The 16,513-nt window shown below is 42.4% G+C and overlaps 1 protein-coding gene across 12 annotated transcripts in view; it reads left to right on the plus strand.

The window, feature by feature from the left end:
• The window catches only part of PLCB4 (phospholipase C beta 4), a 420,803-nt gene that overhangs the window by 128,322 nt on the left and 275,968 nt on the right, over positions 1-16,513 (plus strand). For 7 of the 12 annotated variants that reach the window (XM_053890434.1, XM_053890431.1, XM_053890423.1 and 4 more), the window contains one exon: positions 3,098-3,174. The exons of the other annotated variants lie outside the window; for them this stretch is intronic. The gene's annotated coding sequence lies outside the window, so the exon portion shown is untranslated. The remainder of the gene's footprint in view (positions 1-3,097; positions 3,175-16,513) is intronic. 12 annotated transcript variants of the gene reach the window in all.

Genomic DNA, 16,513 nt, shown 5'->3' on the forward strand with positions numbered 1-16,513 from the left:
TTAATTTCAAACCTCTGATGCAGCTGGAATGTACTAGAAGATGGGAACTTTCAACGAAGGGATGACATTGATGGTAGAAGGCATCCTTTTCCACACCATGACTCAAACTCCCAACACCTACTGTGAGGATTTTGAGGGCAATCCTTGGTCATGGATGTTCACATTGATACGGTAGCAATGGGCAAAAAATGGAAAAGGGATCAGACTTCTTTATTTCAGTTCAGTCTTTCCTATTTGGGTATATTGCCTTATTTGGCTCAGAATGAGCCTCAAGGTGTGTGTGTGTGTGTGTGTGTGTGTGTGTGTGTGTGTGTGTGTGTGAGAGAGAGAGAGAGAGAGAGAGAGAGAGAGAGAGAGAGAAAGAAGAGAGAGAAGAGAGAGAAGAGAGAGATGCTTTCTTCACCTTAGAAAGCACTTCCTTTGAAGTTCTAGGTGAAACACTCCCGGTGTGGTGGATACCATGTCGTGATGTCCTTGATGAATGTGCTGTGTTTGGGAAGCCATCCGTAGTTTTAATTCTAAAAATAATTCAGACTGGTGACCTTACTAGGATTGTGGGTTTTATGTTGTTTTGAAATTTAGTATCAAAAGAAAGCATTTGAGGGTTATCCTGTTTCAAAAAAAAACATTGCCATCATGGACTGCTTTATGGGCTGTAAGGCACTTTTCTGAATTATTGCATACAAATGACACATGCTTGTATGTGCTTGCCTTTATTAGCAGAAACAGTACCTTGGTGGTCACATGTGTTATTTTATGTAATGCTTACTCTAGTACAGACCACTCTCGTTTTTCTGTTGGAACAGAGCCATATGTAGGTGAAACTTGCTGACCATAAATACTTTGCTTCTGTGACTACACACTTCCTGGACTGGAATCCCTTATTAAATAAATAGCAGGTGCTAAATGGAAACCTAGAGTTTGAATGGCAACCTTGTCAAGAGATTTTGGGGGTATTTATACTGAAATTTAACAAGGGCATGTTACTCAGTCTTGCTCCTAGAATCATCCTTCACTCCTTCCTTTCTCTAATCCACATGTAGTACGTTGTATGTTGTTGAATGCTGTCTGCTTTACCTTCCAAATGTACCTTTTTTTTTTTTTTTTTGAATACCATTTCCATTGCTGTCACCCTGGTCTGGGCCTTATTCTCCTTCACCTGGATGACTGGCCTCTCTTCTTCCAGGCTCACTTCCTGCATCCCCACTCCTGCTGATCTGTTCTCACCTTAGCCAGAGTGACCTGTTAAGTATATGTCAGACCCAGTCCCCCTCTTCCTAGCATCCTCCAGTGAGTCTTCCTCTTATTCCTAGTACAAGTCAGGATCTTGACCATGGCCTCCTAGGCCTGCATGGTCTGACCTCTTGTCATCACCATTACCTCATCCCTAGCACCCTCAGCTCAGCCACACTGGCCTCCAGGCTGTTCCTTGAACACACAGGCATGCCCTCATTGGAGGGTCTTTGTGTTGGCTGCTACTCTGTCACTAATGGGCTTCCTTCCCCTCTCATCTCCTTCGCTAATTCCTTCACCTCCTTCAAGTCTACGTACCTTCTTATTTTTTCTTAAGTTATTTTTTAATGTTTATTTTTGAGAGAGAGCATGAGCGGGGGAGGGGCAGAGAGAGAGGGAGACACAGAATCCGAAGCAGGCTCCAGGCTCCGAGCTGTCAGCACAGAGCCTGAAGTGGGGCTCAAACTGAAGGTCCATGAGATCATGACCTGAGCTAAAGTCGGAGACTTAACCGACTAAGCCACCGAGGCACCCCTATGTACCTTCTTATTAACCTCCATCCTGTTCTCTACCTTTCTTTCTTTCATAGCGCTTTGCATTTTTCAGATTGCATAATTTAACTATTTATTGGGTTTAGTGTTTACTTTCTCTCCCTTCTCTAGAACGTATGTGCCACCCTGGGGGCAGATTTTGTTCAGTGAAGTGGCCTTAGGATCTTGATAGCTCAGCCTGACCCCCACCAGAGGTTCAGTAAATATCTGTCAAATAAATGAATGTTCGCACAGGGTGATGGATGGGCCCTTCTCATCCCTTCACTATGAGTACTTCTTTTTAAAAATCCGATTTAACAGATCTTAAAGCCATTTCATATTGTTTTGGCTTCAGACTTCGTATTTTACATATCCAGTAATAGATGGGTCAAAAGAAAGTTTAAAAAAAATAGTATTTGTTCTAACCCATTCTTGATTACTCTGTTAATGAGAGCTTAGCCTCTGCCAACACAATCTAGGAACTTCCATTTGGTTTTTAGAAGTTTTGATTGGGGTGAGGCTCTGTTCGGGAAGGGACTGTTCTAACATCTGTGGAAAATAATCCCACACCTTTGATTCTACTTCTCTGAAACCAACTGATAAACCGAATAAAAACGTTGGACATTGTAATTTTATAAAATGGCTTGAATAGTCCCCGAGGTCATGGTGTCATTTGAACTCACTTTCTCCCCTTCCTATTTGTGCCTCCTGGGTGTGGGAAGACTTGGGTGGTTTAATAGCTGCTTCTCTCCCGCTTTCTGTGGGATGGTCCAGGCCCTCTTTGCACAGACCCGCTGTCTTTTCTCTCTGCCAGGTTCCTTCTACGTCCAGCTAGGAGTATTTAGTTACCTTCAGCTTCCTTTACCAACCCACGTATGTAGGTCAGTTCCTTCCCCTCCAGCTAGGCTGCCTCCTGGGAAGGTACAGGGAAACCCAGGAAATGAAGCCATCACAGCTGCCTCTGAGCTTGCTGTTTTAGCCATCTGCTGGTCCTTTCAAAGTGGACGGGAGCCACTTGCCCCCAGGTCTTCAGCCTTCTGTGCTCTGGCCTCAGTGACCCTTCACTTCCTGCCACTTCCTTACAGGTGGCCTGTGTTCCCACCAAATGGGAAACTTGCCACTTCAAAGACACAGGCATGCCTGTGTGGGTGTGCTCACCCTCCAGGAAACATCAGGGCCACCTTCCACTCCACACGTTCCTTGCTTCCCGCCCACCCCCTCTCTGGAGGACCCCATTACATTTTGTGTTTCTCTAATAATGCCCAAAGTAGCAGCCTACTGTGGTCATGGTGTGCTTCAGTCCAACAACACAACTGTCTTAACTTCCATTCCAGACTGGAGACCCTCTGAGGGCAAGGACTGTGTGTGCTCAATTCTGTTTGGCCCCGTGTGTAATGCCTTGCTGTATTTGGTAAGTATTTCATGGAATCTTGGAATGTTACTGATTGGAGATAGTATACTGAACATAAAAACATTGTTCAGGCTGGGATTTCTGGAACTGTCCTGATGTATAAATTTTCGGTCCCTTTATCTTCCATAAATGTAATTGTATTTTTCCAACAACATGCACTGATGTTTAATTTGGAGAACTACAGTTGCCATAGACCCCAACTAGCAATTTAATCCTTCATATCTGTCTATTGTGACTGAAGGAAGTTTCAAGGTGGATGAGCTAGGCTCCCTTTATTACCTTCCGTGCCTTTTTTTTTAAATTTTTTTTTTAATGTTTTATTTATTTTTGAGACAGGGAGAGACAGAGCATGAACAGGGGAGGGTCAGAGAGAGGGAGACACAGAATCTGAAACAGGCTCCAGGCTCTGAGCTGTCAGCACAGAGCCCGACGCGGGGCTCGAACTCACGGACCGCGAGATCATGACCTGAGCCGAAGTCGGCTGCTTAACCGACTGAGCCACCCAGGCGTCCCACCTTCCGTGCCTTTGTCATGATAGCATTAGGGAGTCCATTTGGGAATTATTATTAAAGCTCTGTTTTCATACAAAATGGGTTATGAATACAGCCTTGGTAATAAATCTAAATACATACTTTTCCCCACTCAGACTAGAAGCTATCTCTCAGCCAAGATGCAGTACCTCTACTGGGTAATATCCATACATCCAGTTATTCATTTCAGCAAATATTTGAGTGCCTACTATGTGCCAAGTACCTAATATGGATAAATCAGTCAAAAGTTCCCACCTTCAAGAAGCTTGCACTCCAGGAGGTAGAAGGTGGCAGAAAAAACTCCGAAGTACAATGACAGGTGTGCTGGATAGTATGTGCTGTGGAGAAGAGGGGGAGGACAGTGCTGAGCGGGAGTGAGGGGAGCTGCAAATTAAAACAAGATGATTGGCGGAGGCCTGAAGGCAGTAGAATAATGAGCCCTGAGGATATCTATAGGAAGAACATTCTAGGCAGAGGGAACAGTGGCTGTGTGTGGGAGTGGCTCATCTAGTGCAGGAATGGCAAGGATACAGCTCTGTGGTAGGGGGTGTGGGGGAAGGGGACTACCTGTATTGGTGCAGGTGGAGGGAATTGAGACCACTTCAGTGCCCTGTTTGTCCACTTCACTACTGACATTCTGAGCTGGATAATTCTTTGTGGGTGCTGTCCTGTGCACTGCAGACTGTTCAACAACATCCCTGGACTCGACCTGTTAGATTCTAGTGGCGTACCCCCGCCCTCCAAAGGTGATAACTAAAAAGGTCTCCAGACGTTGTCAAATGTCCTCTGTGGTGCAAAGTCACACCTGAGTTGAGAACCAATGCTTTAGACCAAAGTAAGGAACTTAGTTATTTGGAAGAGTTCTTTTGTTTTACTTATTTTTGAAAGCTTATTTATTTTTGGGAGAGAGGGAGCAGGGGAGGGACAGAGAGAGGGCATCCCAAGCAGGGTCCATGCTGATAGCACAGAGCCTGATGTGGGGCTCGAACCCACGAACTGTGAGATCATGACCTGAGCCAAAATCAGGAGTTGGATGCTTAACTGACTGAACCACCCAGGCGCCCCAGTTCTTTCATCTTAACAAGACTTTTCTGGTTGCTATGATGAGAATAAATGGATTAGGGACACAGCCAGGAGGGGGAAACAGGGGAGGAAATTTGCAAAAGTCCAGGAGGGAGGTGAGCACACCTAGAACCAAGACTAAGGTGGGCTAGGGTTGGTGAGGAGTGATCAGATTTGGGATATTTTGAATGAAGAGCCATCTGGATTTGTGACAGACTGGGTATCAGGTGTCAAAGAGGAGTCAAAATTAGCTACAAGGATGTGGGCCTGAGCACAGAGCTTGCAGATGAGACCCTGGTTTCTGGGGGACATCTTGAGTTTTGTTTGAACATAAGACATTTGAGAACATTGATCATCCTGATTTCTCCCTCACAAATACCCCTGGGACGTGGGTATTCTCTCCTTTTACAGTAAAAGGACGCTGAAGTACACAAAGGTTATTGTTGACTATACAAAGTCACATAATCTCTATAGAACAAGAGAATTTTAATCCTGAAATGTCTACTTACCCCATAGCTCCTTGATACACTTTAAAGTGCTTCTTTATGGTTCCAGAAGTCCCCAGCATGAGATCATAATATCGTATACCCCATAGAAAGTAACTCAGCAATTGTTCATGGAATGAAGTTCTGCTTAAATGCTAACATTTCAAATGGAGACCATCATTTCTTTTGCATTTTGTACAGGCAGGATTGAAAGCAAACTTTAGAAATGATTTTGTGTAGTAAAACAAGCCACCTGGCATATTAGGAAATAGGGTTTGTGGGTTAATTGGCTCTAAGTCACCATTTCTCAGTTTATCCTGTTGAGCCCTATCAGTTAGTTTCCTGGCCCATCAAGGGTCCTGTGGTCATTTGTGTTTGGCAGCATATCCTGGGTCCTTCTTTTGGTGATCTACAGTGCACATTAGGGGACTGCTTCTCTTCCTCCCCTAAGATGTATTAAGCATCTCCTAGGCCAAGGTGCTGTTACACCATTTTTCTACCTTGGACGTATTTCTACAGGTCTGCCCTAATCATGGCTGTGTCCCAGCATCACCTCAATCTGTATTTTCTCTCAAATAGACACATCCCTGGAGCTTAGGTATGGTACTAGCAGGCTGTTTAAACCCCTTTAATTTTTCTACCAAACTCTTCTGACCTGTTAGCTATGTGCCCATCAGATCCCCGAGTGATGAACCTGAATGGATTTCTTGAACTAGATTCTGAGGTCTTTTGCATCCTCTGGCATCTAAAAGAAGGTTCTTTTTCTCTTTAGTTATATATTGTGCATTTAAACTATGGGACCCAACAGGGCAATTGCAACACTGGAGTTGTCAGCAGTTTGAATCATGGAGCAGGCGTTGGGGAGCTGTGCGCCATGATTGATTCCTTGGGTGTTTGTAAAGTCTTGAAGGTGATGTGAACTGAACTGCTTTAAGAGGTGCCCCCAGGCCTCTCTGCTACAATAAGTTATGTAGTCTTGTGGTGGCTTAACCTAAAACAAGCTGCTGCTGTTTCTCTTTTCTTTGAGAATCATCACTGCCAAGGGAGCAGTGTTAGGGAGTGTCTGATAGTTTATCTTTGATGAGTTCTTGGTAGGGCCAACTTCATGGGCATAGGACCTGTGCAGTTAGACAGAGCCCAGACTCAGGCTCTGTGTTTGGTTTAACACTCTCTTGTCACCATCTTGAAATTCCTACTAACAAAGGGCATCATGCTTTCCTTTGGCAGTGGGTCCTGCAAATTATGCAGCTGGTCCTGATCCTAAGAACTAGCCCCGGTTCTTGACTTCAGAGCTTCCAGGGCTCACAGAGGTGTAAGGATTTTGCATCTGGAGGGCATTTAAGACTGACTTTCAGTGCTAATCTGCTGCTTTTTACACACTATAGTTTAGGGTTTGAGAGTTGCCATATCCATTAACTTTGGAGAAAGAACATCTTTCTAGATGGTGGACCTGTTCAGAGGAATGGCTGTCATAAATGGCAATGGTGTTCAAAAGGAAGCTATGTGGATCCTATGCCGTTCTCAGAGTCAATGTTCTGGCTGAAACAAGGGCTAATCATCTGTATATAAAACCAGCTTTTTAGATGGGACACAGGATGCTTCCTGATCAGCAGCATCATCAAGGTAAAAGTTAGCCATAGCAGTTCATTCATTCCATAAATATTTACGAAGCACCTATTATGTGCTGGGCACTGTGCTAGCAGGAGGGGATGGGTGGGATCTTGAATTTGAGTTCCCTCCAAGGCTAATCCTGTGACAATACATTTGAGTGCAAGTCATTTATTGGAAAAGCGATCCCAGGAAATTCTGGCAGGAGAGTGAGGAGGTGAGACAAAGAAATGAAGGGATTCAATAAAGGGTGTGTTATCAGATTGGTTATCTCTGTGGGCAACTGGGACACAATCCCACAGCAGACCTCTGGAAGACCGTGAAGAACAGGCCTTGGAATTGTCCCATAGAAGGACTTGGAGGTTGGGTATTTACCCGCTAACCGCCACTTGTCTCTGGCTGAGGGCTGTCCCCAAAGGCATTTTTGGCCTGCCTGTCTGTGCAAGGATGAACACAGCTCTTGGCCAAAGAAAGGTTTTAGGCAAAGAATCATAAGCACTTGGAGGAGGCAGCTGTGAGTGAGTACAAGATGGGTGGGTGCTGGGGGCGAGGGGGTAAAGCATGACAGAGGTGAGACTGCCATTTTGGATAGGTTTGTAGAGGAGGCCTTCCTGAAGGTGACATTTGACCAGAGACCTGAATGAAGTTTAGGAGCCATGTGGATATCCTAGGCAGAGGGACTAGCAAGCGTGAGGACCCTACACAGCAGCGTATGAGGGGGGTTGAGGAAGAGTGTGGAAGCCATTTTGGATGGAGTGGGATAATCAAAGGGGCAGAGGGGTAGGAAGTGAGGTAAATAGGGTACGCAGGGACTTTGAGTTGTATTCAGATTATATTGGGAATCCATTGGAGAATTCTGAGCAGAGAAAGGACATGATCACATTTAAGTCTTAAAGAATGGTTATGCCTTCTGGGTAAAGAACAGACTGGGGAGGGGATGGGGAGAAGCAGGACGATGCTGCTGCTTGATTGGAATTCAGAGTTCAGGGGTCTAGAGTCTCTTGGGAGGACAGATGACTATGGTCTATTAGGACAATGGTATATACATGTGGCCCAAGCAGCTGCATCCAGACTTACTTCCGTGTTCCTGCTGTAGGCCACAGCTCTGGATTTTTGTTGGCTCTGAGAAGCCCTGCCACTCTGCCCCTTTCGTGGTCCTGGGTCTCCTTCTCACCTCAGTCTGCTCTGCCCTTTTCCAGCACTGCTGCCCTTAAGTGCTTCCCTGATATGCACTCTTGCCCTTGCTGTGCCCTGGCATATGGTTTCTACAGGATCTGAAGATCTTACCAGAGCATTTACGTTTGAGCTGCTTTTCTCACTTTTGTAATTCAGTGTATTGCAGCTGAGCTTTTGGGTTTTTGTTTGTAGCAAAAGGATTCATGCAACCAAATTCCTCACCTTCTTAAGGAAGGTTGGCTCTATTGGCTTGCTGCATCACACACTATGGAGGCTCTGAGTTACCAACATCTGACTTAGGAGCAGCAGCAAAGGTGCTGCCATGGCTTTGCCACTCTGCCAACCTTGGCTCATCTTGAACACTTGGGCTGGGAAGGAGATAGTGCTCTTGCCTAGGCCATGGTAGAGCAGAGTTGTAGGAGACACCACCAGGGGAGGGGCTGGGAAGTTCCATAAACAGGGCTTGAGTGGCCATGCCAGGGATTCCTCAGGTGTGGTCCCCATCTTTGTGGAGTTCACACTCTGGACACCCTTCATGATGCTGCTCACTGAGGCCAGCTTGGTAGATCTGAAGGGCCCCACGGCCCATCATTCTGTTTCCTCTCCCCCATGGAGAGAGAAAGGAAGGGTGGGGGGCCAGTTGACCTGCTCATAGCAGCCATAACATGAGGTACTTTCCACTTAGTTTATCCAGGGTGATAAAATGGCAGCCGCTGGAAAGGAGGTGGTGGTTTTCAACAGGAAGCTCAAGAGACCAAAGAGAAAGTAGAACCAGAATATGTTTGGAATTTTTGGCCTTGTGCAATTTTTTTTCTTAAACAAAAAGGAATGGAGAATGTCTTTTTTTGTTTTTTCAAGAATGAGAGGCATCTATCAAGGAAAAACAGAATTCTAGGATCATAAGGAATACCTACTAGACAAGAGATGAAAATATATTGTGATTTTTGGGAGTTTGGTTTTCTGAAAACTTGGTAACTTTGAGATAGTATTTGGCCATTTGGTTGCTGGGGTTCTTGATGATTTCTTAAATAATGTGGCTTCTTTTCATCTATGTCCTGGGTTTTTGCTGACATAGACCTTTAATCAGAATACTAAAATTTTCAAAAGCAAAATTATATTTTTTCTGTAAAGTGTGGAAAAAGTATCCTTAAGCATGAATTTTTTTTAAAAAAAGTTTTATATTACTCTTATGTACGTTCATTTTTAACTTGGTATTTCTTTGTGTTTTTAAACAGATAAGTGAAGACATAACTGCCTTTAGTAGGATTGTGAAGTAAAATGTAAATTTTCACATTAGAAAAAATGATTTTTACTCGTCTGCTGGAACAACAAGGTGAAGGGTGTTGATCATGATAAAATGTTTGATAAAAGGACTCCAAAATCACTTGTCTCAATACCATATAGGCATTCTTATCAAAATATACATTATAAATGTACCCCTACTGCAAAACCACTGAAGGGTGAACTCAGGAGGGTTTAGCTACATTTTTCTGTAAAACATGGTTTTGCATACCTTAAAATCTACATGTTTTACCATTTCCTTCCATTCAAATCTATCATTGTTTAAAAAAACTGAATCTCCCAAGTCATCCTAATGGAATTTGCAGTGTTCGTAGAAGGAAAATGTGTCAAAGGCTTGCGAATTATGAGACTACGTTTGCTGGCTTGTTTGGCAGTTATTCCATGCGTTGTCCTCAAGTTCATTAGGAAAAATATTTTACTTGTTGGTGTCTCTCTGTGCACATATGGAGTGTAAACTTTGACTTTCAAGGGATGGCAGGATCCTAGGACCACAGGAAAAAAGTTGGGTTTCTCTCTGGGAGCTATTTTATTTTCAGTTCAGTTTTAGGTTCGAAAAATAGGTTGAAAACAAAACCCAACAATTCCTAGCCTAATGAGAATTCAGTGGGTACTTGCAATTTGTATCAACTGTCCAGTTATTTATAAAATCAGAAATCAGATTCTTTTCAGTGGTGTCTTGGACTGGGCTTCTCACACTTTAACATGGATACGAATCACCTGGCACTGTTAGAATACGGATCATGCTTTTCATAAAGCTTCCAGATGGTGCTGATGCTGCTGGTCCGTGGGCATCCTTAGAGGAGCAGAGTCTTAGGACAACTTGATTTGGGACCCATCTTGCTTGACTGTGGGGCCTGGCTCTACTTGGGGGGGGGGGCTGACTGCTTTGGAAAAAAGATTTCAGAGGTAAGTCAGCCTGAAAAATTTTCCAATGCAGAAAACCCTTTTCATACAGACATCACTGCGGAGTGCCTGTCTTCCCAGAAGCAGTTGAAATGGAGAGATGTGGTAAAGGGGGAAATGCTTGGTTTTTGTTTATTTGTTTTTGGTTTCGGTTTTCTGTTTGAAGTCTGGTTTTGGAACCTCTAAACTACTGCTTCTCTGCCCAAACCCACAGTTATCCAGGGAGGGGTCCTCAAAGCTTGGAGGTCCCTGAAGTAACTGATTTGCATTCGCAGTAGAGGGCATCAATTGTTTATGACCTCAATTGGAAGCCCCTGAGACTTGATCAGGAATGCCAAAAGCAGAGGTTACCCTGTTGATCAGTGTGGGGCGCTTGATGTTAAGAAAAGTACTGGTTGAGATTACAGAGGAATTTCAGGTAGTAATTACAAAGGCAGCAGTCTCTTCTCCTTAGCAACCATCTAAGCAAAGGGAGCAGAAGCTTGGAATAGCAGCGGTCCCTACAGAGAAATCTGTGTGCAGACAGAATCAAAAGCAATTGGATCAAGTTTGCACTAATGACTTTGGGGACCAGAGTGCCCTGAGAATGGAAGAGGAGGGCCTTATTATCAGGGGTGACCTCAAATTTGCAATTACAATGACTGTTGAGCATATAAATGGACACCTGGGTGGGAGGATTGTGTAGTGTGGGTGGTACTCAGTGAATTTCTTTATCTTGGACTTTGGATGGAGAAAAGTTTTTCCTCTGCTTCTCACAAGCTCAGTAGTGACAGATGGTTCTTATTTTCTTGCTGGTTTCTGTTCCCAGAGGAATAAAGTGGGAATTGATGTTCAGAATTCAGCCTATATGAAGATTCTTGCATTGGGGTGGGCAGTTTAGGAATACAGGACATTGATTGTGATTATTAAACCAAGACAAAGAAGGGCTGTAGAAGGTTGTGGACTGGTCCTGTGACCTTGAGCAGGCTGTTCTCTTTCTAGCATTGTTTTACTGTAGTGAGGGTAATAATTCCTGCCCTCAGTGGGCTGGAGACAGTGTTCACAAAGTGTCTAACAGCATATTTGTTATAGAGCTTTTCAGTAGGTGGAAGAGTTCTCTGAGGCACCTTAAACTATAGCTTATGATTGCATTTCAAGATGAGAGCTGGAGTTCTGATTTGAATGTAAACTTGAGTTTCATCAGTTGGGTATAGCAACAACTAACAGATGATAGAGAATACAAGATGTCAAGAAAGTAAGATGTCCGAGTAGGAGGACAACCAATAAGTATTTTTCACAAATGTGACTAACTTCTGAGCCCTTTGCACATTGAGGTAACCAGTGAAATGCCTGGGGCTCTAATGATAAGAGGAGAGTGAAGTTCTAGTTATTCTAAGAACTTACAGAATCTTGGGTACTTCGAGACCAAGGACTATATGAGTCTCTTCAGTTCTTTCTCTTCCAGTCACCTCGTAACAGAGTGACTGTGATTACCACTCAAAACCCATTGACTATGCATTGATCAATTCCAGATTCTCTCTAGGACCTGCTCTAGCATTTACGCTGTCTGGTGCAAGAGCCACTCATACATAGCATGTGGCTTTGAGCACTCAACATATGGCCAGTTCAAGCTGAGATGTGCTTGCTAGTATAAAATACACATTGGATTTCAAAGACTTAATATAGAAAAAGTAACAGTATATAAAAAAGTATATTACTAATTTTTGTATGTGGAATACTTGTTAAAATATTTTGGGTACATTGGCTTAAAGAAAACATTAAAATTTGACCCGTGTTTACTTTTTTGTTTTTTGTTGAGAGACAGAGTGCAAACAGGGAAGGGGCAGAGAAAGAGGGAGACACAGAATCTGAAGCAGGCTGCCAGGCTCTGAGCTGTCAGCACAGGGCTGGGCACAGGGCTCGCACCTGTGAACCATGAGATCATGACCTGAGCTGAAGTTGGATGTTTAATCGACTGAGCCACCCAGGTGCCCCTGTGTTTGCTTTTTGTTAACATGGCAACTAGGGAATTTAAAATCACACTTGTGCTCGCATTTTATTTCTGTTGGACAGTGCTAGTCTAGACTGCACTGAGACCCATATAGGAATTAACTGGAGAGGCTTACCTCCTCAAACTCCCATCTCAAAAAGTTAACAAAACAAAACTTTGTAGTGGCTTATGGGAGCTTCCTGATCTGAGTTCTCTTGTCCTTTCTCAGCAAAAGGAGCACTCTGATGGTGCAAGTTAATCATATTTCTATGGCAAACACAGTAAGTCTTTCCAGATACAGTCTCAAAGTTTTTACATCATTTATATTCAGATTTTTCTTAATAGTGTTTTAAGTCTGCATTTGACAGTTGTTCCCTAAGGGGCAGTGTTTATGTGAGGGTGTCTGTTTCTAAAACACATAGAAACAAATAGGGCAAAAGAATCTTTAAACAAGAGAAAAACTACACAGTGTACTTTTAGTCAACATTGATCTTACTGTAAAAATAGTAGAAGAAAGAAAATAAGGTAGTTTTGCATCAATTTAATGGTATCATGATTACTGCTTCTCTTTCTTCATAGAATGCAGGGAATCAGCAAAGAAAATTTATTCTTCCTGCTTCTGAGTTGTCAGGGAGTTATTGAAAGCGAGCCGCAATGCCATTTCTGCAGCAGAACGAATGTGAGAGGAGAATGGTAAATTAAATAAGGGCGAGATGATTTAGCCAGCTGCTTCAGTCTCCTGACTGATGGCTCATAAGATGCAAATACATGTAGGGCTTTGTGCTATTAAGTAGAGTTATGGTTCTCAATTTGAAATGAATACGGTGATGTGGCTGAATAGCCATATTAATGGGATATTTTTGGTCACCCATTTGTCCTTCGATTATCTCGGCTCCAGAGATGGGAGTGATCAACACTGCGCTTTAATCACGGGGAGTGGAGGGATGGCTTGTCGATGAATTGGGATTGAAGAACGGCCCGTGAATTCTTTTACCATATCACTGTGTTCCCCAATTTTGATTTAACATACCATTTCTCTTTCTTGAAGGCCACTATGGAAATAGAGGAATTTTTAAAACCTCATTCAACCCTTGGTGAATCCTCAAAGTTGAGAGGGTCTTAGTATTTCAAAGGTGTTTAGGTGTAGTTGGTCTATGCTGTTTGTTGTATTGGGCGGGGTGGGGGGGGGGACGAAACCTACATTACCAGTGAGACCCTACTAATAAATTGTTACTAAATGTTTTTTCTTTTCTTTTTAACTTTTTTTAAAATTTAAATTCCAGTTAGTTGGGGCACCTGGGTGGCTCAGTCTGTTAAGCATCTGACTCTTGATTTCAGCTTAGGTCACGAACTCACAGTTTGTGGGATCCAGCCCTGCATTGGGCTCAGTGCTGATAGCACAGAGCCTGCTTGGGATTCTGTCTTTCTCTCTCTCTCTTTCCCTCTCTCTCCCTCTCTCTCTCTCTGCCCCTTCCCTCCTTGTGTTCTCTCTCTCAGAATAAACAAACATAGAAAATAAATTCCAGTTAGTGAATGTAGTATAATATTAGTTTTAGGTGCACAATTTAATGATTCAAGTGTCACTAAATGGTGAAGTACTTTAACTTCCTTAAGAGATTCCAAAATAGTTTCTACTCTTTTTGTCTTTTAATGCTGGAGTTTTTGGATTATAACACCAAGTCACCTTGACAAACCCCCAGAATCATAACTAGGGAAATATACTGGGCCAGCCTTGGGAAAAGGATTGTAAAAATGGAGGAGTTTCTGTATTAGTCACTATCCTATGGTTTTCTCTAGGTAATGGTGGTAGAAAGTTTCATTCATTCAGTAAGCATTTATTAAACACTATAAGGCTTGTAAACACTATGTAAGATCAGGAGAATAACCCTAATGGACAGCATGGTGGGTACTTGGCTCCCCTTTGGCGTTTTCAGTGTCCCCTGTCTCTGGTGGAGTCCTGAAGGACCAGGTTAGCATAGCACTTGACTGCTTCTCACCCTTGAATCTCAGGTGGTGGAGATCATGAAATCTAAGGGAAAGTTGTCCAATGGCATTTGTAACTTGTCTGTCTACTCCTTCAAAACCATGTTGAATTTCTTCAAAATCATTACTCCAAGTCTTGAAACATTAGGTTATCTTCATAACAAATGGTTTTAATCTTAACAGTATCCTTCACTTTCTGAGAAATGAAAATTGTCTTTTTTTAAAAAAAAATTTTTTTAACGTTTATTTTTGAGAGAGAGAGACAGAGTGTGAGTGGGAGAGGGTCACAGAGAGGGAGACACAGAATCCGAAGCAGGCTCTAGGCTCTAAGCTGTCAGCGCAGTCCCTGATGCGGGGCTTGAACTCAGGTGAGATCAGACCTAAGCCGATGTCAGACATGTAACTGACTGAGCCACCCAGGTGCCCCAGAAATGAAAATTTTCTATTCTAAACTCCAGGTTATCCAGATTTTTATGAATTCAGCTAATGGATAGAGTATATGAAACTTCCGGAATTATGCTTTTTAAAATTTTTTTAATGTTTTTTTTTTAAATTTATTTTTGAGACAGAGACAGAGCATGAGCAGGGGAGGGGCAGAGAGAGAGGGAGACACAGAATCTGAAGCAGGCTTCAGGCTCTGAGCTGTTAGCACGGAGCCCAACACGGGGCTCGAACCCTTACACTGTGAGATCATGACCTGAACCGAAGTCGGATGCTCAACCTACTGAGCCACCCAGGCGCCCCTGGAATTATTATTTACTATTTTGAATTTTAGCTCTTCCTGCATGGCGGTTCATATGCTCCACTGCATTAATCCTCATCTATTTATACTTCAATCACCTTGTTCATCTGTTAATCTATTCATCTGCAAAATATCTGCCAAACTCTGCTATAATAGCTGATATGCAATATATTACACAAGAGTCATTAAGGGCAAATGAAAAATAATGGTATTCTGACTTTGATCTTTATCTGGAATTCTCCATGACTCTCCTGTAGTGTCTGATGGCAGCAAATGTTCCAAAAGTTAGCTGTTGGGTAGTCTCAGCTTTTTATCTTCATTCTTGGCATTTTAAAAATTGGATGCCAGCTAGTCAGTACAGTTTACTGTGTTGCAGTTTCTTAAATATCATTGTTGAAATGAAACTATTCATTGTTTTCCAGACCAAGCAATTTTAACAGTTTTGATGCTAGTTTTCAACTTCCAAGTCATCTCCTGTTTTGTTTTGTTTTGTTTTGTTTTTACACTCTGCATGTAACCCAGCAGCCAATCCTATTGCCTCTACATTCAGAATATATACTGAATTGACAACTTTTCATAATGTCAGGTGTCACCAGCATTGACCAAGCCATGGTCCTCACTCCTCTCGACTTTTGTAGCAGGCTGTTAACTGGGTTCTCTGCTTCACCCTTGGCTTGCTACAGTCTTCCAAATAGCAAAGTATGGATCTTTTAAAACTTAAGTCAAACTATGTAACTCTGCTCCTTAAAACTCTCTAGTTGCTTCACATTTAATGGAGAATCAGATTCAATCCATATCTTTGAATGATCTGGCTCCCTTTTTCCGATTTCATTGCCTTCTAGTATCCCCTTGCTCACTCTGCTTTGCTCACACGCATCGATCTTATAAAACACACATTCCCCTCAGGGCCTTTGCACCTGCTATCTTTTCTTACTGGTTTCCTCTTCTTCCAGTTCTTTACAAGGTTTACGCTGTTATTTCTCTCATTTCTTTGCTCAAATGCCACTTAAGAGCCCCTTCTGAAGTCCCTGTTTAAAAGAGAACACCCCCTGCCCTGCCCCGCTTGCTAGAAATGCAATAAATAGTTGTTGAATGGGTAAAGCAACTATTTTTCATGGAAGACATTTAATTTCCTGTTCCATTTATGGGAATAGATAAGGAATGTATAATATTCTTAGCAGAAGATGACACATAAATACTACAATAAAGTAAAAATAAGACATGGTAAAAATTCTAAACCATATATTTAGTTAATTTAAAGTACAAACTGTAACAGAACAAAGACTCAAATTTTTGAAAAATGGAGATCTTTTTTGGAACAGCCAACATTTGTAATGAGCTCATTAATTTATGCAAATGTGTAGTGTTGTTGGTATAGTTTTAAGTATCCTTTTTCTAAATTAGTAAATACTCCTTTTGTGATCAAATTTAAACTATCCGCGTACTTGACACAATACCCTTTTATATCTCTGTGTATATGGTATATATACAATTCTATATGACACATGTTTAATTGTCAGTAATTCATGGTTTTTTACACTAATGAAAGTTATGAATTAGATTGTTATTTCCTATCGTT

Source organism: Panthera pardus, unplaced genomic scaffold (assembly GCF_024362965.1).
Source record: "Panthera pardus isolate Hobbes unplaced genomic scaffold, ASM2436296v1 HiC_scaffold_25, whole genome shotgun sequence".
Lineage (NCBI taxonomy): Eukaryota > Metazoa > Chordata > Mammalia > Carnivora > Felidae > Panthera > Panthera pardus.